Here is a 23,344-nt window from a genome sequence, read left to right as displayed (position 1 = left end):
GAATAAGAAATCCCCACTGTGGTGTAAAGATATCTGCCTGTAAACAGAGCTATCTATGGCATTTCCATTTGCAGAGAAGTCCTAACAACAAAAAAGACAGATGAGAGGTTTTTAATCAAAGGCATCTGGAGTTTAGGGGAAATCACTCCATAATGACCACAGGCACTTCAAACTCAGAAGAAAGAATTTTAGACAACAAATACCAAGACAAATAGGAGGGCATCTTTTTGCTCAGGTGTAAGAGGAGGACTGTGTCTTACATTTGCTTTGCTTGTAACTGTTTACAAATGTCTAAATAGCAATCTGACCTCAGTCACAATGATACAGCGAAGCCAGGACATTAAAGAGTGTGTCCACAATCCAACATGGATTCACATGAAACCACCAGTTGTGGCTTGCTTTCACAAGGGCAACAGATATCAGGAATAAATTAGGACAAAGCAAGGAGGTATTCCAGCAACTGCCATGGCACACCACCTCTGAGATGTGTTCCCATGCAGCAGCTGATATGCACCAAGAGCATTTCAGAGTCTGCAAAGGCTCACTTTTCAGAGTGCATTACTTGCTGTGAGGTAGAACTCATTTCAGCAAGTGCAAGCCGGCAAGCTCCTCACACATGAGCTGATTAAGGGGCTAACAGTCTCTATCTGAGCAGCTTTATGTTCTTAGCAATGGATAGCCAAAAGAAGACACATACATGGAGAACATGCTTTATCTCTTTTGTACTTTCCACCTTTCTCTGCTCCTCCAGGAGACCGTGGAAATTAGCACTGGAGCTCTGGCAGAACGTACATTATTACAAGCAGTACGTACAACTGTGACCAGCTACAATGAACAAAACAAGTAAACTTCCAACTAAATACGCTATTCTTCATTCAAATTGAATTCTACAACTGTATCTAAACAGAATCAGCTGTTCCTGAAATCGTGATGAAAAGCTTTCTCATGAACATCACGAACATGATGTTCATGAGAACGTGATGAGCACAAAAATTTCATGAACAGATTTTTGGATTTCAGACCTTTCTTTCACTTTTTCTTTACTGAACAATATATTTTAATGCCACTGAGGGAGAAGCCTCACTGAGCACTTCTTACATGCAACTGAGATCCCAGATGGTATCCTACTGTACTTTAGGTAATACTTTTGTCAGAGCTACAGTCAGTAATAACTAAAAATTAATTGTTCATGGCACATACTGTCTTGAGAATCAAGCTATTTTTTGATCTTGTAATTAAAGTTCACTTTCCATCCTGCAAAAATCTATGCAATCTAGGAAATAGTTCAGTCATTAATAATTTCATTCATTTATGACCTGCTGTATACTAATTAAAGTCAAAATGGAATTTGGAGATGACATAGTAGATTTCTTCTTTTTCACTTAGTCTCTCATGGTTATCTTTTATATTGTTAAGATACAAATACAGATACATGCAACTAAAAAATATGTTTCCTAAAATCTGTTTGTTTTTATGGAGTCTGTTGGGAATGGAGTTAACTGTCTTCATAGCAGCCTGTATAGTGCTGTGCTTTGCATCTGTGGCTAAACCAGTGCCAGTACACCAGTGGCCAGTGGGCTGGGGATGGGCAAAGGGCAGGGAGGGGACACAGCTGGGACAGCTGACCCACACTGTAAAAAGAAATGTTACCTACCATATGACACTGTGCACAGCAATAAAAGCTCAGGGATATGGGCAGGATACAAGACATTTGTCTTACCAAGAAATCATTATGCATATTTGAGAGGGGACTGAGAGGTACAGTGGGTATTTTGCTGCTGGCTGGGGTCAACACACCACATTGCTCTTTCTGAACATTTGCTATAGTTGAATATCTCCCTTGCCTCCTGCACATTCCATTCACTGCATCCAAATTACCACTTAAGTGATAGAGCAAGAGCAATTCTCTGCATAGCTTATCCAGCTGAAAATAGGCCACCTTTGATTTCAAGCTGCTCTTGGAACAAAACAAAGGCATGAAAATCTCAGAACAAAAACTAAGCTAATAATCTGAAAAAGGGAGTTAATTTAATGTGATATATACACACAGACAAAACGCTTCCCAAATATTGAGCTTTAAGGGTTCTCATTTTTAAACAAATAATACATGAGAAAAATTATGTGTTTCGATTGAGGGTACCAAACATCACCCTCCAATCTTGGTTCAAACTGATCTGCTGATTGCAAATTGATCAATATTTAGTAGAATAATATGAAGTACTGAAGAATTTCAGGAAACTGCTCTTTTACATAGACAAGGCTTTCACAGTACAGCTGTTTAATATTCCAGAAATACCCATGCAGTGATAATTCTGTTTAAACATTTACACAAGTGAGGCCCCACTTCCCTCAGAATCCACTATTATCTCAGGTGATAATAGTCTGCTTCTGCCCTACACCCTTGCGATACAGGGACACCATGTTTCTCTGCTGATAAGGCACCAATGCAACTAGGCATGATCTTTAGTCCCAGTGCCCTGCTTACTCTTCTGACCTTGCAAATTTGATAGGCAGACTGTAAGAAGAGAGCAACCAACTTCCATGTGTATACAAGCAAACAGGGAAGAGAACAGTCTGCCCATATCTAAGCAGAATGCACCAAATACTGAGTTGACACTAATTGAAGGCAAGTCTTCAAATGTTTTAAAATTTCAAGCCTTCCATTTTAACACCTGCAAATAAACTGTTATCTCCCAGTTCCACACCAACACTAATACTGATGAAAAACCAGTACCTATATTTCAATAGCCAAAGTTATAAAAATTCACAGAAAGAGGTGGATACGATTACAAAGCTCTCATGGAAAAGAAGTAAGTGGGCTCGGAACTATTTAAATGAAAAACTTGCAACTATTATTGAGGAAAATTGACAACATGAGTAATGTTCCTTTGAAAATGAAATGAGGTATCAGAAAAGGAGTTGTTCCAAACAAATGAAAGCAAGTTCATTCTGATTTGGTCAGTCTTTACCATCATGTCTTCGTTTTCTTGCTTTATACTTCAGGTCTCAAGGCCTAAACAAAGATTAATGAAACCTATTTAATGTGTCCCCATCAGAGAAAGACTGTAGAATATATATAGAAATAGTTGTGAATAGCATTGCACTGTATTGTCTTCTATCAATATGTAATATGACATACTAAATCCAATACATGTGAACAATAAAGTGAATTCAATTTCCATGCAAAAAAAAAAAGGCAATTCATTATACTTACTACAAATGGTGTGGGGGATGTTGTCAATGAAAAACATGATTATTTCCTTATATGGTTTAACTGCTGGCACAAACAAGTGTAATCTTCAAAGTCAGGAGTAAATTCCATGAATCCTTTCTTTTAATGGCTAATAACAATGAAAGCAACACTAACTGCCTGGCTACATGTACAATATAAACCTACAAACATTATCATTTTAAGATAAAAGAAAATGTTTTCAGTATCTCTTTACTAGCAAAGAACACAGAAATTAAAATGACAAAGATCTTCACATAACTGGACTGTATTACATTTGATGGCAACAGACTCCATCTTCACCACACATCTTCAACACTTCTTAGAAGACAGTGATGGCCTAATGTACTATATATGGGACAGAGACAAATTATACACACTTGTCATTTATATCCATTTATTGCTGCAGTAATGTAAGAAAGGACACCACACAAAAAATAACGCTATAAGATCTCCAGGAAAAAATGAATAATGGCATAGGAACACTCATTCACAGTATATCATTCACAGCTCAGTTATTCTTACAAGCCTCCAAACACCACCAGTTCAGGCACTGCAGAAGCGCATAGCTGGACACCGACCTGGTGAATGGTGGAAAGGGAACAGTAACACCTGTATTGTCTTCTACTAGTGGAAAAGACTCTTCACCCTAAAATAAATAAATAAATAAATAAATAAAATCCTAAAAAAAGGCCACTCTCTTCCAGCATATCTACGCCTGCTTAGAGAAAAGAGCATCAAACTAAAACATCTTCAGTCTAAATAGCATCTCTTGTCTTCCACCTTAGTCTTACAAGGACAACAGCATCAGAGAGATGAAAAAGCAGGAGAACATAGACAAAAACCCTCAAATTACACTTTTATCAAATATCACCCCTCCTCTTCCCTCAGCCTTCAAGTGGAGAAAAATTGAAAGCTCGCACGAATAAGCATTGGCTTGAAAGTAAGGGGCTGAGGTGACAAATAAGGCTTCATTTTCTCCTAACATTTCCCTCCCAAACAGCAACAGAGAGTCCACTGAAGAACAGTCATCATTTTGTAAACAGAAACAGCCAAAGACATTGAAAAAGGTTACTTTTGCGGCTGGTCCTTTTTGAAAAAACAAACCCATCAACTGACAACAAAATTCAGCATCTCATTCACATTTCCCGATGCTTTGTACCTAATACTGAAATATCTTCCCTCCCATTAAAATCTGAATAAAACTATATCAAACAAATCAGCTGCAGAATTATTTTCAGATGGGCTTCAGCTCAGCAGAAACACTTAAGTGAAAAAGCCATGCAGAAGAACAATTGATGGAGAAGTTTCCAGTAATAAATAATACCACAGTACTTTGAGTTTGAGAGGGAATTCCTAGGCAAGCAACTAAGAACAACTGAAAAATGCCTTGGTCAAACCAACAGAACTTCTAAGCTAAGCTGGCTCTGGTCTAAATCCTGGCTACACTCTTGCTTCCTAGGGTCCTTGTGTCTAATCCTTTGCACACTGTCTTTATTGGCTCAGACTTGCTAGCAGTTTGCAGCTTTGCTCTGGTTTTAAAAGACTGTGAATCTGTAATGAGAACTGATTAGAGCATTTCCAGTGAAACAGGTCAAAGTTTTTACCTGGAAGACATCCAAGATGTAGTGGGATCAAATCAGTTTCCAGCTAAAGCAGCTGGAATTCCAATCCTGACCTGAAAATAGACAACTTCTGTGCAATTTTGTTGCGCAGTATCATCCAAACAGTCCAGTTTTGTTCTAATGAGGAAAAAAGGCCAGAACCAGAATTCTCAAAAAACTGATGAGAAACAGAACTGTTTCTGACTCTGTGATTATTTTTAGTAAAATACTGGAGATACACCCTGTGGTGTATAAAATTGAACTGCTTTGTTATCATAATTTTGGGGAGAAAAAGAGTGAAGGAACTTACTAAATCATTACATTATCGCTTATTTTTCACTACAAGTATAGAAACAAAGTTACTTTCAGTAGCTCTTAAACTCTAAAATCTTTACGTAACATTTTGGAGGAGAACCTCCAGGCCTACATTACATGATCTCATTTGAAAGCATGAAACCAGCATGTTATGAAGATGTAGAAACAGATGTGGGCTCAGAGCAGAACACAGATGCTCTTATGCTAGAGACATACCAGACACATGTGCTGTAACAAAATAAGTACAAAAGAAAGTATCAACTTGGGATCTTCCTTTTTTTCCTGCTTCACCATGATGTCTTCCTTTATAATCTCTATAAAACTCATTATGGGCTTCTTGAAGTAAAAGGTTTTGAATCAGGTCTTCTGGGCTTTGCCTTATATCTATTACTTCAGACTCTAAGCTTATCTTCACATTAGCTTAGTCACCAATTAAACATAATTGCCTAATGATCTAGAACAGCATCAACTATATGCAAAAAAAGCACAACCATAAGAAATATTATGTAATTCTAAAAAAAATCAAATGCCAGCAGTAATTCCCCATAGTGCTGAAAGTGTATAAGAAAAAATTTCATATTCTTTAAAAATTACTGTCTTCATTTATTAAATCCTCCAGATATATTTCACAGATCATGTCTGTCCCTAATCATGTCATTTTATGTTTCTTAATGTAACATTGCCAGGTAGTCAATGCTTCCTTCACAGCTTACAGTGGGAAGACTGGAGTGTTTTTTACTTAATGTACCAAACCACATTCCCATCACAGATTCACAAATCCTGCAGAGGCACTTGCATTTGAAAACCAAAATCAAACCTGGAGAACAAAATAAGCAATGAGCACATATGAAGCCTCTTTGTCACATTCAGTGAATTTGTCATGTTGTGATTAAAAAAATAAAATGATGTCATCTGCATGGTGACACTGCAGGTATTTTACAGTACTTCACATCCAGAAAATGGTTTATGGAGCTGGACTTAGAAAAAAACCACAGATTTTGCAACTTTTTTGAATTGCTGATGCTTCTGGAATTTCTTTATCATATATACCTATAGCTAGTACTATATACATGGATGGGAATGGGTCATGACATCCAGCCCCTCTGTTTAAGCAATACAGTGCAACAGCCACTCAGTCCAGCAGATTGCTTTGATGCCTACTCCTTGCACATCCTTGTTCAGAACAGCCACAAAGAACTTGCTCAAACTTTGCAACATACTTGAGGCTTGCAATAAAAGGGCCAAAGACACAACTGCAATTTGACACAGGAAGAAGAAAAAACAATTCTTAGCATTATCGATGCCTTGTCCCCACAGGAGCACAAAGAACTTGTTACTTTGAACCTCAGATGCTCCCAAGCAGCTAACTATGTTGTACATTACAACATAAACTACAACTTCCCCACCGTCTCCTCCATACTTGGCAAACAGTACAGGGAAGGAAGAAGAATTTTCCCTCCTGATCCCCAGATCTTGTAGAACAGATTAACACACCAGTCAGCCCCCCAGACAAACTGTTCTCTACTAATAGACAGTTTTGAAGCTTCACAAAAATAACACTAACCTTCCTTCCTGTGCCTGAAGGCAGGGAAACCCCATTCTAGTTGGATACAGGGGTTAGGACTCATACTGTTGGGCTTTTATTCCATTACTGGTGTGTTGTATGATGAACATATAGACACATCAGAGTTGAGGTGAGGATTTCACTGCTTTTCAGCTCTCTTTTGCCATCAACCCCTCACCTCCTTAGATTATTGTCACTGCTGGCAAGCCCCTACTGTTTTGCAGTTTCTACTACATGTAGATATTTCATTAAATGTTTGTATATTCTCAGGCCTTTATTCTCCTGTTTGAGCCTATTGATTTCAATCCCTCTCCGCTATTATTGTCTTCTCACAAATGAGTTATTGGCACGAAGTATTTTAAACTCATCTGTGTGAAAGGCAGCCAAAGACAAAGCAAATTGCATTGCTATAAAGGTTTCTTTTCATAGTTCAATATAATCACAAATTAATTTTCTGCAAAATAAAATATGAAAAGCCTCCACTATAAATAAAGTTCCTGTGAAAAGTCACTGTATTCTGCTGAAAATACCATATTCAAAAGTTAAAAATAAAGTCTTTCAAGAAAAAGAGTCTGTGTGGGGGTAAAACTTCTCCCTCTCTTTTGTATTCATAAAGTTTAAACTTTCGCTGTAGGTTTAAATCTCTTCCCACCTCCTCTTTTCTTTTTCAGCCAGAAAACCTACGGCATTGAAGTCCCAGGGATGAGGAATGACTCACCCTCAAGTGCTGAGTCACAATCACACCAAATAAACTCTTACATCTTGATGGAGCACCAAATCCAATAGCTTTGCTTAGTCACTTGACTTTGCCGTAATTCCTATGATTCACTCAAACCCAAAACTTTGATTTCTTATTTCTTATTTTTGCTTGCAATATATATATTCAGTTAGATAACCCTTATACAACTCTTAAAGCTGAATTTTTTCAAGCCACCGCTAACCTTAAATCAGATCCCAAGTTTTAGACATAAGGTGTGTCACTTATTAAATCCAAGAGGCCAATGCGCCAAAGTCCACATTGGCTTGAATTTGAACTGCTCATCTTCCAATCCTTGGGCACCTACAGAGAATGCCAACTGACATCTAAAGACACGTACATTAGGACTCCATCCTGCCCTGACTCATGCCACCAACAACCTACCATTGGCTTAACAGCCTGTCCATTCTCTAGGAGAGTTTCTCAGCCTGACAAGGTCAGAAACGAGAAGTGAGTGCTCAGCAGTTTGCACAGAGGATCACGTATGTAATCCTGATTAAAAAGTCAGTGTTGGAGCAACAGATTTTCCATTCCTTCATCATTTCAGTTTGTTAACTTTTGTCCTATCTGGAGGTAGATAAAGCAAAATTACTTCACCCAGCTGTTTATCACTTCATCCAATTATTTATATTCGGAAGAAGTTAACTCAACTAAGGTAATTAATGTATTTCTTTCCACAGGAATTTACAGCAATGTTTCATCTAATTACTCTTAACATTGCAGCCATAATCCTGAGAACTTCTCTAAAAGGTTGCAGGCAGGCTAGCATGGGGGGAGGTGCGGACGTGTGAAGGAAACTCATCACTGACAGAGGTTAATGCAGATAGAGTAAGTAAGATTCTGATGACTGCCACAATGCAATACCTACAGAGGGTAATTATCATCATACTGTTATTTATTCTTCTGTCTTGAGGCACAGTTTTTGTGTTTCGTCACTGTCTATTTCTGCAGCAGCTGCATTTACAAATTTTATACTGCCTTAGTGGTCAGGAAATCCATTGTGCTGAAGGCACCCGGTCGGTTAAGTGCATCTGGAAAATTTTCCCTTATGAAAAGATACTGTGAGAAGGCAGGGGTCAACTCTACAGATTTCTAGGCATAAAACAGACTGCACACACTGAGATACAGTTCATAGAAATCCTACAATAAAGGTTGGATGTCTAGCCTTGCTAAGGGGTAAATACAGCTTTGAAGCTTCTTTGACCAGCTATTATGACCTTAGCAAGATTCAATAATAACATAAAAAAACAAAAAAGGCAACTGAAAAAAGTAAATATTTGGCCTTTAATCATAAGAAATTAAGTTGCAGGACCTGTGCTCTCCATAGGCTGTAGGTTCTCAAGTCCTTCTCCAAGCTTTACACAATGATATTTTTTTTAATGCAAATCCTAGCCAAGCTTAGTTACAAGCCATTTTCTATAAAGCACTGTCCTTCTCCATTATCCATGCATAGTATAAGTAAGTTAGAGAGAGATCCTGATCCCAGTGAAAAGCCTAAAGAACTCTGCAAGTATTGTCTTTCCTACAGGCACCTGAGATTCAGCAAGCTATCCTGATATTATTGCTTTAGCCATTCAAGACCAACTCTGAAAACATGAAGCAAGCACAGCCACAGGTCTATTGATTCTACCTCTTTCTTCCTGCCTCCACCCAGGCTTGATTACTGAATATGTGCATTAGTGTGAGTATGAATTAAAATGTTTCAAGAGAAGAATTAAGAGATCCACCCCAAACCAGTTCATATTTTGTTTTCTCAACATTCACCGTGTTCAGATGCATGGCTGATGCACGTAGAGGATAAACCTGAATCCAGGCCTTGCCCTAAGGTGGAGAGAGTACAGTGGTGGGCACAGTAAAAACCATGTGGGCACCTGCACCTCCTTTTTAACCCAGAAATTCCAGTTTACTCAAGAGTTGAAAAAGTTTAGTGTAACACATAACTAACACAAAGCTTTAGACACAGAGGAGCCAATTTTTGACATACTGATTTTTTTTCTGGTGAGAACGATCATCAGAAAAATATTACCCACCTTTATCAAAGACTACCATCTCCTTGGCATACAAACCCCACGCAAAAGATACACACTTCAAATTATCAGTGCCAGAAACTGGGGGGCAACCAGTAACTTCCTTCTCTTCAGAGCTTTGATGTGACAAATGTTGGAAAGCTGCTATCGATAACTGACTAGCAGGAACACGGCTGGAGAGAAAAAAAGGCAGCAGATAAGGACAAAAGGAATAAATTCTATGCTTGTAGTATATTTTTATAAGACTCCCACTTATTTATTGAAACTATAAAAAGACACATTTTAAAATATTCAAATCCTGTTTTTAATAGGACTGCCCGCTCATGCAGTGACCTTGGTTCATAGTAAAAGCCAATGCAGTTACCAAAGACTGATTTCAATAACTTTCTGGAAAGTGTCCAAAGCAGCTTTTCATTCTGCAGTCTCTGCATCAGAAACAACACCCTAACATAGCAAAAGAAAGACAGAACGTAGCTGCTCTTGAACCTAGTGTGGTTTTCTGCTACCACCTCAAACTTCATCACAAAAGATTTCCTATGGGAGGTGCCAGATGACAACACCCTACATACCACTTACCATGGCTACACATTGGGCCTAGCAACGAACTACCACATTGCCATTCTTGCATTAAATAGTGCAAAATGCTTGCTTAAATAAAAACTTTTTTTAGCAGCAGAAGAACTGCATGGTTTTGGCCATTATAGGCAAGGGAAAGTGCTGCAATGATGCAGGTTTGCCTTTTTAAAGCATTTCATTACTAATACTAAATATCCATTAGTTTAAATATACTTAACCAGTCAGCTATCAAAATATAGTATTCTAAAACTGGACCCATCAAAACAAAACAAAAAAGTCCCAACAACCAGCACTGATAATCTCTGCAGTAGCCAAATGTATCATGATATTAGTCTATACACATGCAAATGAGGATCATCTTATTCAGAATACAAAGCTCTCCAATCCTTAAGTGCTCCATCAGGGAGTCTTGGACTGCACCTCTCTGCACACAATTTCAGCTGCTTCCCGCAGGATGCCAAAGTAATATATTCAGACAAGAATAAGGACAGAGCAGTAAGGACAGAGCATTACTAAAACAAATATCAAGACATGAACAGAACCAGTTCAGTCTATCTTCAGTGACAGAGCTGCTCATGATTACACATCTCCTGGGAAACTATTTAAACAATGGTCTTTTACATCTTTGTTCACACAGATCTTTCTGTGAAATATTTATTCATGGCCAAGTGGACTATATTGTTTATATAGAAAATGGTCAAGTAGAGCTTTTTTGTTCACTGGATGTGCAATGCTTGCAATATGCTTAAAGTAAGCTAGCCAAAACTCTAGAGAGTAAAGCCTGGAAAGATCAAGTTGCACCACCTATGTGGTTACAGATAAAGTCTCAAGTCTAGTGAAGTCCCTTAAAAACTGCCAGAATTGCAAGAACACTAAGTACTCATCATTACTCCTGAGGGAGTAAACAAAACCCCAAAAATCCCAAAACAAAGAAAGTAATTTAAGGGGCAACTTGTATTTCTGAATACACAAGTTTAAAGGCTGCATAAAGGCACTCATGGAGGTCCTTTTGTCTTTTTCCTTTTCAAGCTTGCACGGGCAAAGGGAAAAGAGGTTTCTCAGAGAGAACAACGTCTAACATGTCAACTGATCGGCAGAGCTCTGACAGATGCCACACACAGAGTAGCAGGTATGAAATCAAAATTAGGAAAAAAAAATAAAAATGTCAAGATGTTCTTGTTCAAGTAATTGCCAAGCATACTGCAGCCAAAACTAACATTTTCTTACCTGTCAATATATCACCTCCCTTAAGCTTCCTATCAAGACAGACATTGCTGCACACGTTGCAAATTTGCAGTTTGGTCTACTTTAAGTTCGTGGTAAGCAAGCACCACACTCAAAGGATAGCATGTTAAAATAGACAAGATGTCTCTACTCTTTTATTCTTGAAGTTGTATCTTGACTATCTTCTTTCTCTTGACTTGTTAATATGAGACAGAGAAAAGTAATCTGTGAAGTATGTAAGCTTTGCCACAAAAATCAGGTTTTAGAAAAGTTAGCGTAGCTGCATTGCTGATTAGACAAGTATATTATCAATTCCAAGTCTATAGCTTCTTTTCCCATGCACCCATCTTTTTCAAATAATAATGAATATTAAGTAATTATAACTACAACTCTTGCACAATCACAGAAGACAAAATATATTAAAGTCTCAAAAGTTACGTTTAGTGACATGCTGCAAACAAAAAGTAGCCAAGTACTTTCTTCATGAGTCTATTTTGCAAGTATAATATTTCATATAGCCTTCATCACATTTGCTCATGCAGTCTCGTCTTTCCTAACAAGTATCTTTGAGATCAGCATTTAACTCCTCAAACATTACTACATCTTCAATCAAGAACTCCATTATTTCTGATAACATTAAACAAACATCCTGCCATCCTCTTTAAGATCAAAAATAAAGTAGTATTGCTCCTATTTTCTGCTACAATGATCAAATCTTATTTCTTTGGTTCTGTGCTTGTTCCCTTTTATGCTCCAGATAACTCACTAACTTAACTCACTCTGCCCCTATTTTAAACCTAAAAGTCCAACTTTTCTTTTTTTCCTACTTTCATTGTCAATTAAAATACTACACAGTTAAACTCCTGAATACTCTCTGGGCACTGCCTAACTCATTTTTTACAACAGTGCCAAGGAATCCTCCAAGTGTAACCAGCTACAAGTTTGGAATCCTTCAAATCCATCAAATAAAAAGGGTGATTTTCCTCAAATAGTTCTAGACAGGAGGCTAAGGACCCCAAAACTTACATCCTCACCACCATGAAACCACTTTTTTCCAGCACCAGCTTCAAGATCCTCAAGCAGTATCTAGTGGGCATATGATAGCATGCCACAGAATGCATTTGTACAATCTTATTTTCAGAACTGTAACAATATGCAGTGTCTTTGGCATCTGAAAACTTCAGTCTAGCAATACTGTACCACAACAACAACGGGGCCAATCAGCTATTCTCACAGCTGCTTTGCAACCTGAAAGAAGAGGATTAATGATGACAATTCTGCTGACAAGGAGATACCACTGGCAGCAAGAAATGTGCCATCACATTACTTTCTAACTGGGCTCCACAGACAGTGATGCTCCTTTACTTTGGTATGTGTACAAGGTGCCATTGACTTCCCTGATACAATTGCTTAACCAGAGTAAAAAAGCTGATGGCTTTTTCTGTTATCCAGTTTGTTACTGAAGCCTCTTTCGTGTTATTACTTGTGCTATTACCCCTCTATACATAACTGTTAGTCAGACAAATTTCTGTTGTAATTACTAACAAATAGCCCAGTTACAAAAGCTCCTACCATACTATAGTCAGAAGGGAGCAAAAAATGGCATCTTTATCTGGATACTGCTGCAAACAGCAGTATTGCATATGAGAAATTCATATATATTAGAGATCCCTCCAGATAAACATATACATTGCCTTCTCAATACTTTCACCACCATCCTCCCCACTGGATTTTTACTTTTTTGTGCACAGCATCCCTCAGTCAGTTACAGCAGGTAGCAGAAGATTTTTGTCATTCATGGACAAGTATCAGGAGCAAGGAAATTTGGGGCAGAAATAACTGCTGGCAAAACCAAGCTTTTTGTTCAAAGGGAAAGCCTATCATCCACATTGGGTAAAACAACCTGACACTGTCTCATCATGTCTATAACATAACCAAAATGCCGGAAAAGCTTCAAGAGATCATCTAGCCTAGCTTATTTATGTCTAAAGTAGTACGTATTGCACAGCTAATTCAACCCACTTGTAATAAGTAAGCATTTCACATAACTCAGAACTTAGTCGTATAGCATATGTGATACTGAGAGGAAGGCAGGAAGCCCCAGTGGAAGTAGCGGCTTGTTATTCTAACTCTGGGACAAGATTCATGCTTGCATTTCTGGAGGCCCAACAGAAGAGCTGATAGAGGTGAGAGGTATTTTTCATTCTGAAATAGCCCTCCTTCCCTTTTTTTTCCCTTCCACTATTGCTCCTTTTTTTCTCAAACCTACTTCTTGAAGAGCAGAACTTGTCTTTCTGAGGTGGTTAAAAGATGCAATCTGACCACTAAGGACACTTCCAGCACTCTAACCCATCTTAGGTTTTTCTCTTGAGTAGGAGGGGCAACTTGGGACCATGATAAGGAAGACAACCAGAGGTAGCTCTTTGGATATAAAAAGTTCTGTTGAGATAAGAAGTCTGTGCGGAAAACTTGTTTCATTTTTTGTAGAAATGAAAATCCTCAAGGAAAAACAGAAAATCTATTTACTTTAGACCCTTGTAAATGAAATGCAATAATTTTTGGAAAATATACAGACCTGAAAGCTGCAAGTTTTCTCTCAGACAGTTGGTATAGAAAAAGACAGAAAGAAAGAGGCAGAAGGAAAAGGATTTTTCCTCCTCGCAAGATTTTTCCCTCAACTTTCCCTATCCCTACGAACCAAATCTAGAGCCAGAGAAGCTGTATTTAGATCAGCTCTAACACTGCCACATGCAATCACATAAGAGGCTCGGTTCACACCAGCTTATAGATACACATTAAGCCACCGTAGCTATCATGCTGTTTATCACAACACTAGTGGAAAGTGGGACTGGCTTTGGAGAAGAATCAAACCAGCATAAACATTCCTGCAGAGATGGGGTCCTGCAGGTGAATCCCATTTTTTCAGCACTACAAAAAAGAATTCTCATAGCTGCTAAAGATGGATCCCTCCTCATTTTGTGTTACAGAAGGACTAGCTGTTGAAACTCAACCTATGCCAGTCCAGCCTGTCTGCTCAACACTCATTACAGAAGTGCACGCACAGTGTAATACAGAGACGGGAAACGGGATCCACACAGGACATTCCTTTCAAGAATAGTAAGATAAAGATTTTTTGTATGTCTCTAGGTCACAAAACAAGTCAGAATTCGCTTCTGATCCTTTACTTATCACTTTTGTCATACAGGTCTTAGAGACATTTTGCAGTGTATGCATGCCCAGCCTAAAGCAAATCCTTAACAAATGGCACTTGTTATCCGAGGTCCAGACAGCATCGAAGCTTGGATGAGAGCACAGCAAATGCAAACAGACTTGTCTGCATTTACTTTCCCAAGACTATACATACGTCTTACCAGGATCAGCAGGGTCCTTCAGCTGATATCTGTGGATATCCACGTGGAGCTCTGGGTCCTCAGCGACCTCTCCCCTAACTCCTCCTTCAGGCTCTGGCCACCATCCAGCATCTTCCTTGAGGTGTGCAGCAAGCATCCCAGAAGAGATGACCCAGTTCTCAGATACACAGGATGACAGTCCAACCCTTCCTCTAGAAAGGTGCCATGGAGTGCACTACTCCAGTAAGACAAACCCTGATGGCTTTCCCCGGAGGGGATGTTCCTGCAGACACCACCTCAGGAAACAGTAATTACTGCTGCACAGGCTGTCATTCAGGTGGTCTACAGGCTTAGTTTGCAGATGAATGCACTACTACAAAAACATACTTAGATCTCTTGTCTACACACATTGAATTAACTCTTCCCATTGCCAGGCAGCTCAGCCTAATAGCTCATAAACAACAAACAGGATTTATTTAATCTTTTTGTTTAGCTTGTTTGTGAAGCTGCAAACTAGCCAAGCAACTTTACAAGTAGCTGGTTGTAATGGAACGCTTTAATGTTAATTTAATATTAACCTGGGTCTTTGCAAAACTGTGCACAGTACAAGTACTACAGCTTCCCTTCTTTGTCTCTAATGTCTCCTCTCAGAAATATTGGGGTTGGGGGGAAAGGGTGTTAAATCTTACTTCTAAAATATACAAACCATTTTGTAAGCCAAACACAATGTATTTTTTTTCTCCCCAGCCCCAATGAATTTAGCTTCTATCAGATAAAGAAGACTTTTTGAGAAGAGTCCTATCTTCAAGCCTGAGCAATTAATCATCTTACTAGCAGTAGACTGTGGAAAAAGTCAAAGAATGCACATATTGCATTTTACTGGTTTTCTCTTTAGAAAATAAGGAAAAAAGCTAAAAAACCCTCACCCCCAAACTGACGAACTCGGAAACAATGCAGCTTCAAAGCTTTTCCCAACTTGCAAAACACACTGGATGATGAACAAATATGTTCTGTAAGTAGAAGGAGGAACTGTTAATGGCAGGTCACAGTTTGTGCATCAGTTTCTTAAAAAGCCATGCTGATTAAGGCCATATTTTTGAACAAATACACTTACATAAAGATACCACTATTGCTTGAACTGATACTGAATACTGAAAAGCATTTTTGAAAAATAATCAAGAACTCCAACCAGCAACCAAAAAAACCCTCACTCTACGATATAACAGTTGCACTATGCAAGTTAACTGAAATAAGCTGTTTGGTAAAAGGCTATTCAGAGAAGAGCATTGTCAGTACTTAATAGCTGACATGGATCATTGAGTAGGCAAAGCATCTATGTTCTGCAGAGTGAAAACTGCTTACCTGGGACAGATCTAGTAGGCTGTGCAGCTTCATTGATAGGAACAGAATTATAGACATGACAGTACCACTGAGGATATTAGATCATAAAGGAATGAGACTAAAAGATTACAGTAGTAACTGATGGACTGTTAAGGTCTCGCAAGTCTATTATTTTTTCCACTCCTGATTTCCTAGCATTGTCATTCCACTGCTAATTACCTAATTAAAGAAGCTGTGTGATATTAACAGCACATCTATTTCTTGTGGAGAGCTGAGAAGACTGAAGATTAAGAACGCATGGTCTCTTGCCACATTTGGAACAATGATAGAAGCAACATTAGCAGAAGGAAATTACATACTTTTTGTTAAAAAGTCCCTAAATTCTCCAAGAACATCAAGTTTATAATCTGCTGACAAAAGGAGAGCACCTGGAAATTACCCCCAGCCTCAGAACACCAAGCAAATGCCACATACAGTGAAATGCACAGTTTATAACCCCAGTATAAGAGGACAGGAGCTAGCATTTAACGGAGAAACAGATAATTTTTGTGTCATTTTAGATATTGCCTACCATGCTTCACAGCATCAGCATGCAGATGAAAGTTTTTACTCTGCAGCTTGCAAAGACTGTCAGGGAAGTCTTGGGGTGGTTTGATTTGCTGATAGGTTTGGGGTCTATCACTAGGAAGCAGGGCCAAGAATCCTGGAAGCAAGATTAGTTCACAAATATAACATGGCAAGAGAACTTTGTGTTCTGCTTGGACTTTAAACACATTATTTACTAACTGAAGAGCTTTGTTTTGTAAAAGAGAACGTCATGTGAAGGAAGCAGGAAAACGTTCTGGTTTAAACCTCTTCTCTCCAGCAGTCAAAATGGGGGATGACTCTTCTAAAATAGCTTGACTTTCTAAAAAACAAAACATTGATCAATAGCTTTACAAGTACTTTATTCCTATCTACTTTATGCCAAAATGATCAATATCAGTTTGTTCCTCAACCTTGGACTAATTCACAATATTCTTGTCGTGGTTTAAACCCAGTCAGGTAACTTGTTCACTCACTCCCAGTGAGTGGTGCCGAGCTGACAACAATCGAGGTCCGTGTCCGTCTCCCCCCCCCGCCCCCGCACCGGGGCTCTCCCCTTCCCCGCTCCCGGGGGGAGCATGACTGCTACTGCTGAACCCAGGACAATTCTATGAGTGGTACTGAGTTTAGTTGTTTGATTAGTAGCATCTTAAAAGAACAGGTCTCCTTTTGAAAGGCAAAGCAGTAATTGAGAATTTCTAGAGAGCAAAGAGTGCAATAGAGGTGCTTCGCCTGGTGCATAGAATTAATGCATGCAACTGTTCTAATTGCTTTTGATAAAAAACACAACACTGGCCTTAGGGGGGAACAGAATAAGCAATCCATCAGGACAGTTCTTTTAGCCAAACTTACAAAAATTCACCCCATTTTACATCCTACTATTCCCTTATGTTCCCAGTTTCTTCTCTTGTCTTTTTCTGCAGCCCTTCAAATTATATAGTCAGCACTACTCACAGAGTTATTCAATCAAACAAAACCTCAGTAGAAGCACAGCTATTGACCCCATCCCTATAATTTTTAGATTGTGCTCAAGAACCGAAAAATAAAAAGGTTTTCACTTTTATTGCTCCATGGCCAATGGCACACTTCACAGGCTGAAAGACTGATGCAGGTCATCGTAACACATTTCCCTGAATTTCTTAAGCTCTGTCAAGTTTTTCATTGTGTTATCAAAAAGTCATTAATTTGAGTACATATCCATTTAAATAAATATCAATTCATACTTGAGAACTATACTTTCACTTTTATATAGAGTCAGAGGTGTACATTCTACCTTTAGTTCTGTCAACTTAAAACTTTAACGTAAATCCTTCCAACAACTTCAATTTAATGATGCTCATTATTACTATCAGTACAACCTCAGATTCTGGAATACTGACAAAGTTTTAGCTCTTCATAGTGCTCTCTAATATTCTGTAAACATACTGCAGAAACAGATCCTTCACACCAAACATTTTCAAGCATAGCCTCTAGAAGCTGCATTAGAAATCTGTACCTTATCAAGTTAGCCATGCTGAAGGATGGTTTTACAGGAATTTTTCATAGTATCTCCAAGTAACATAGCATTTCTGAAGAAACATTCAAATTAACAATAGTCTGCTAGTATTTAAAGTATGGGAACCTCCAATTTAAAAGACAACCAAGTTGCAGCATGCTGCTGTCTCAAAAAGGTCCAGCGGCAAGTGGCTTTGGAAAGCTCCACAATGTTTTGTCCAAGCATGAAAAACTAGACTGGTCATAGTATTAGTCTGCACTGTATGTGGTAGAGGGATTTAACCTAACAGCATATTCAACCACTGAGCAGAATAGCTTCAAATTCACTTCCTAAATCATCACTTTGAGTACTATAGCAGTTAAATTCCATAGTTGAGGTTACCAGGTTGCAATATTTAACATAAGAAAATATAAATCAAACCTACCAGTTAATTTGTCTCACGAGCCAAAGATCTTGTTTGAAGTCACAAAGCCCCAAATTTGTTCCTTCATGCTGAGGTCTTCTCAGTATATTTTTACTAACTGCACCATCTGCTGGCAGAATCTTACAACAGCTTTCGATCCATTCCCCCGACATACAAATTTCGATACTTTAGTGGTGCTCAATCATCCAAAACCCCTTGAAAGATAACAGGCAATTTCTGTGAAGTTCATAAAAGGCAATAAGAAAAGAAAATCCATTTTCAGACTTAAATTAGCTATTAGTGTACCTTCACCTCAACTGGAAAAGGGGATGTAAATCAAAGGAAACCGCAATTACTGTCTTAGCTCAACTATTAAAACAGTCATGCTGCTTACCCCTAGCTTACCCCTTCAGAAAACCCAAACCAAACAAAAAAACCCACCCATAAGACACCTAAATATTTGCACAGATCTGGTTAGTGTAACATCCTGGGTAGATATACAACACAGGCAAAAAAAAAAACATATCCAAAACAGGCAGGACAGCAATAACTCCATTTTGGAAAACAACTGCATGAGAAAACAATTCTAGATGGTGTGCATGGTAAATGGGATAGCCAAGGAAAATATCATTCTTATTTTTACTTTTTCATGCATTTGAACCATAGAACTCTTACTCATGCCAAAGCCAGGAAAATAAAGAAAAGCAAATAAGTCATCTGTATACCACCTGGCCTATAAACATCAAGAGGTACATACATTACATCAGTAACACCAGTAACTGATTACTGGAGCATCACAGCAGTAACAGATCATCGGTAGGCTTTCCCCGAACAAAACACTATTTATCTACGAGTATATTGCATTTGTCAAAAAAGTTTTGTGATGCAGACTGGATCTGCCTTAATCTGTATAAAAACAGGAACAGCAAAAAATATACACTTCATCTTCAGAAACAGTTACTGAACACAGTAATCTTCTCCTTTCGTTTTTACCAGGTCATTTACACCAACTTCTGTCCTTGGCTATAACTGACTGGGCTCAAAGTATTCCCCTATTCTTGCCTGCAGTGCCCCTGCCATTCTTCACTGGTAAGAAAGAAACCAAAGCACTGAGCCGGTTCTCTGCCTGCTGCTTCTCTCTGACACATCACAAGATGTTATCACTTCTACATGGAAGGGACATTTGTCCAAAAGGGACGACTTTGGTAACATGAGGTGAAGCTTCTCAAAATAAAAACTTTGGTGTACGCTTTGATATTAAAAAGCAAACCTGCATCTCTTGCACATATCAGAGTTTGGTTTCTAATTTCAAGAGAGAAAAAGACTTTGTTCAACTGACTAGAATCATGAGAAGTATTAATTTTTTTATATTACAAGAAACATAAGGATTTGTTGATGCAGTGAAACACACAGTTATATTCAACACCTTTGGGAGTCTTCACTTATTCCCTAACTAGAAGCACCTTTGGGCAGTTTAAGTTCACACAAAACATTTCTATCAAGTACACAAAGCCACTTTTCTGGATCTAAAGTGAGGAGCCTAGAAACAATTTTGAGCTTCCAGTAGAGATCCATGCTGTAACTGCGTAAGACTGTGAGAGAACAAGACCAAGGGGGGTTCACTGCTCACTCACCTTTGATCCTTGTTTTTCTTATGATGATAATCAGGAATTAGATCTACCATATGCTCTGGCCAAGCCCTTGATCTGGAGGAGTCTGGATCAGAGATCAAGAGCATGTCACAGGACAAGGGCACTGTGAAGTTCCACTGCAGCACAAGGATGTGCAGGGAGGAGAACAGAGAACACAGACATGCTACCCAGAAAGATCACCCAGCTACCTGCTCACGTATAAGAAATTAAGGCTTCTGAAGGTTAGTGTGCTGCATTGCTAGGTATTGAACACAAGCTCTGTGAATACTTTCCTGACTCTCCCACAAAGCATCCATACCAGCAGTTGATCACAGGGACCATACCTTTGTACATTTTAAAGGGCCAAAAATAACCGTCATATGCAGATATAGAGAAGCTAGTCCAGGCCATCCAGAAGAGCTCAAATTAAGAAATGGTTGCATCTTCCTCTGAAGTTTTGGCCACTGATCTAAGCAAAATGCATCTTAGTTCTACATTACCAATGGACTGTTTTTACCTCAGAACAAGGGATTAAATAGTCTTCCTACACACACCAATTGCCACTAAATTACCATGAGATCTACTCCAACCCACACAAGAATCTATTTGTATCCTGACTGCAATTTTGGCAGTACATCAATTACTTTGACAACCCTCACAACTGTAAGAAAACCTACAAACCTTGATCCAAAGATGAAATACTGCTTTCATTAGCTTAAAATAGCATTAGATAAGCAAACCTGCCAGCCATATTAGGTCCAGAGGAACCATTCCTCCTCCCTTTTACTTCTGTCTTTCTGGTAGTTTGCAGCAATACACCATGGAATAAAAATGGCTCAAAACCTGCAGCTGACTCCCATGTGTCAGCCATGCTATTTACTCTAAGTGGCTTTTATTCAAATTTAGAGGCTTGCAAACATTCACTGTCCATTTGTTAGGTGAAGATAAAATGGTAGTCTTTTGTTCTGCACAGTTTTAAAAGACAGATAATGGCAGGTACATAATCATGAGTATAGACTGCAGCCTACCATCACTCCAGAAGAACACTCTACTGATCTGCAAAGAGACAGGAATCAGTGTCAGAAAGATGCTGCCTTATGAATTTAAAAGGCTCCAGGGGAGAAGGAAAGGAAGCACTATGTACCTCTCCATTTTTACTTATTCTTATTAGAGATTATTTCTGATACTTCTCTGCTTTGAAAGCCTCAGTCAATAATATATGCTTATGCTCCTCGCCCTTGCCCCTCCTACTTGTACAGCTCAGTAGTTTGTCCCCCTACAAAAAGCTGTCTTAAGCTATAAATTATACACATCCAACTACTCATCCACTAGATGACTTCAGGTGCCCCGACAATGCAGCTCAGAGTTTGGCTTGGTAGCTTCCGTCCACTGCCACCTTTCCCAAACTTTCCAAAGTTATCCATACTAGGGGCAAAGAGGCTGTTCAACCTTGGTCACGGTCCTTCAGCTCCCACTACTCCGAAAAAGGCTCTTCTCGTAAGGAGTAAGCAAAGCTTCATAACAGGGTGACACTCAACTCTTCAACACTGCTGACTGGGGAACCATTATCTTAAAGGCTGAAGTACTGCGTCTTTCTCTGTTTCCAGCTCTGTATCTCCACCACCACCTGGTCTTTCTTTCGCCTGGGATCTTCAATTGTCTCCCTGCTTCTCCAGCCTTTTCTATTACCAGAGCTGTTTCCCCCTTCACAATACATCTGCCTAGAGTATACCAAAGTTAAGTGGAATGTGAGAAAAAAACAAAACAAAACACATGGTCAAACAGAAGTCAAGGATTACAGAAAGTGGGAATTTTCTCTCTCACATATTCAAACAGTCTAATATGGAAGGCAGGTGAACATAGTACCTGCGAAAAGGCATTTTAAAAAATGGCGAATCACCTTGCAAATTAAAAAGGTTTTTATCCCTCTTTCTATTGATATTACATCTTGAATACCATAAAGTGAATTATATTACTGATATTGCAGTAAGATTGTTAAAGAAAATATACCACCCAGCAACCTCTGTACAGCTAGGAAATAATCAAAGATTATTTAAGAATAAAAGGTAAATGGAATGAAAGAGGGAATGGAAAAAGAGAAGGGAAAAATTATTTTTGGCAATTCTTGTGATTCAAAAGTATTTCATTATACTGTTAAAATAAAGTAGTATTTTCACAGTGCAGTAATGCCACAGAGTAGGAATGATTTCACCAGAAATGCACAAGCTTGGCTTGCTAGGCTTCAGTAGGCAGAAAGAACTTTTATGTCAATGGTCCCTGACACAACATTGCTAAATGAAGATAATATCTTTTAACTTTTTAATTAGTTCCACATGCAACTCCATAAACTTTTGGAAATTAGGAACTGGAAGAATGCATTTTCCCCTAAAGTCATGAAAGAAGAAAACATCATTCTGTGAAGTTTATCTCCAAGTAGAAGAGACTTTAACATGCTCTCACCTAAACTACACTTGTCTCAGGCAGCGGACAATCTACCTTCCTACACATAAAAATCAAGAAATAGGGAGAATTATAGAAAAAAAACAAAACAAAAACTAGGAGGCCTATCTAGATTTAAGTTACACTAAAACATTATCAGCCACTCACTATACCCTATAGATGTGTAAATTATGAGCATAATGAGCCTTTTGCCACTTGCTCTGCCATTATGGCTCCATTAGGATGCAAAGTTCTTCCTGGATCCAGACAGGTATGTTCAAGCAGCAGGTTAAGACTGCTAGACACAGGTCTACCCATCTGGCCTGAGCTCTGACCAGAGCTCCTTGCTGCAGACAAAGGTCTCTGGTACAACTCATCAGGGCAATTAAAGCTTTCAACCAATTAAGGTTCCCAGCATTCTCTGGGCCATGAGACTAGGCACTCATTGAAATGGCATGATGACATGACAGGCTTTTGTTGGTTTGTTTTCTGAGGTTCTACTTTGCCTTTCTCAGTATAAGTGCCTTATACTTATAAAAAGCATTGTCTCTTTACTCTGAGATATACATGCTAGCTATTATGTACTCCAAAATGTTTTCCATTTTCCTGCAGAAAAGGAACTCTCCTCACAGAACTACCTGCTTGCCTCTCCTGGAACTAATAGCTTGTGTTCTTTACAGGAGATGTGGAAAAATAAGGCCACTTATTTCAGCCTCAATAGCAATGCTCTTTTTTCTTCTTCAGCTATAGTCATCGCCTTATCTCTGATCAAAATATGCAGGCCATAACAATTAATGATGGTCC

Source organism: Pezoporus wallicus, unplaced genomic scaffold (genome assembly GCF_028554395.1).
Source record: "Pezoporus wallicus isolate ANWC-B61680 ecotype Strahan unplaced genomic scaffold, APGP_CSIRO_Pwel_v1 contig_2, whole genome shotgun sequence".
In the NCBI taxonomy this organism is placed as follows: Eukaryota; Metazoa; Chordata; class Aves; order Psittaciformes; family Psittacidae; genus Pezoporus; species Pezoporus wallicus.
Note: the sequence above shows the minus strand (reverse complement) of the source record.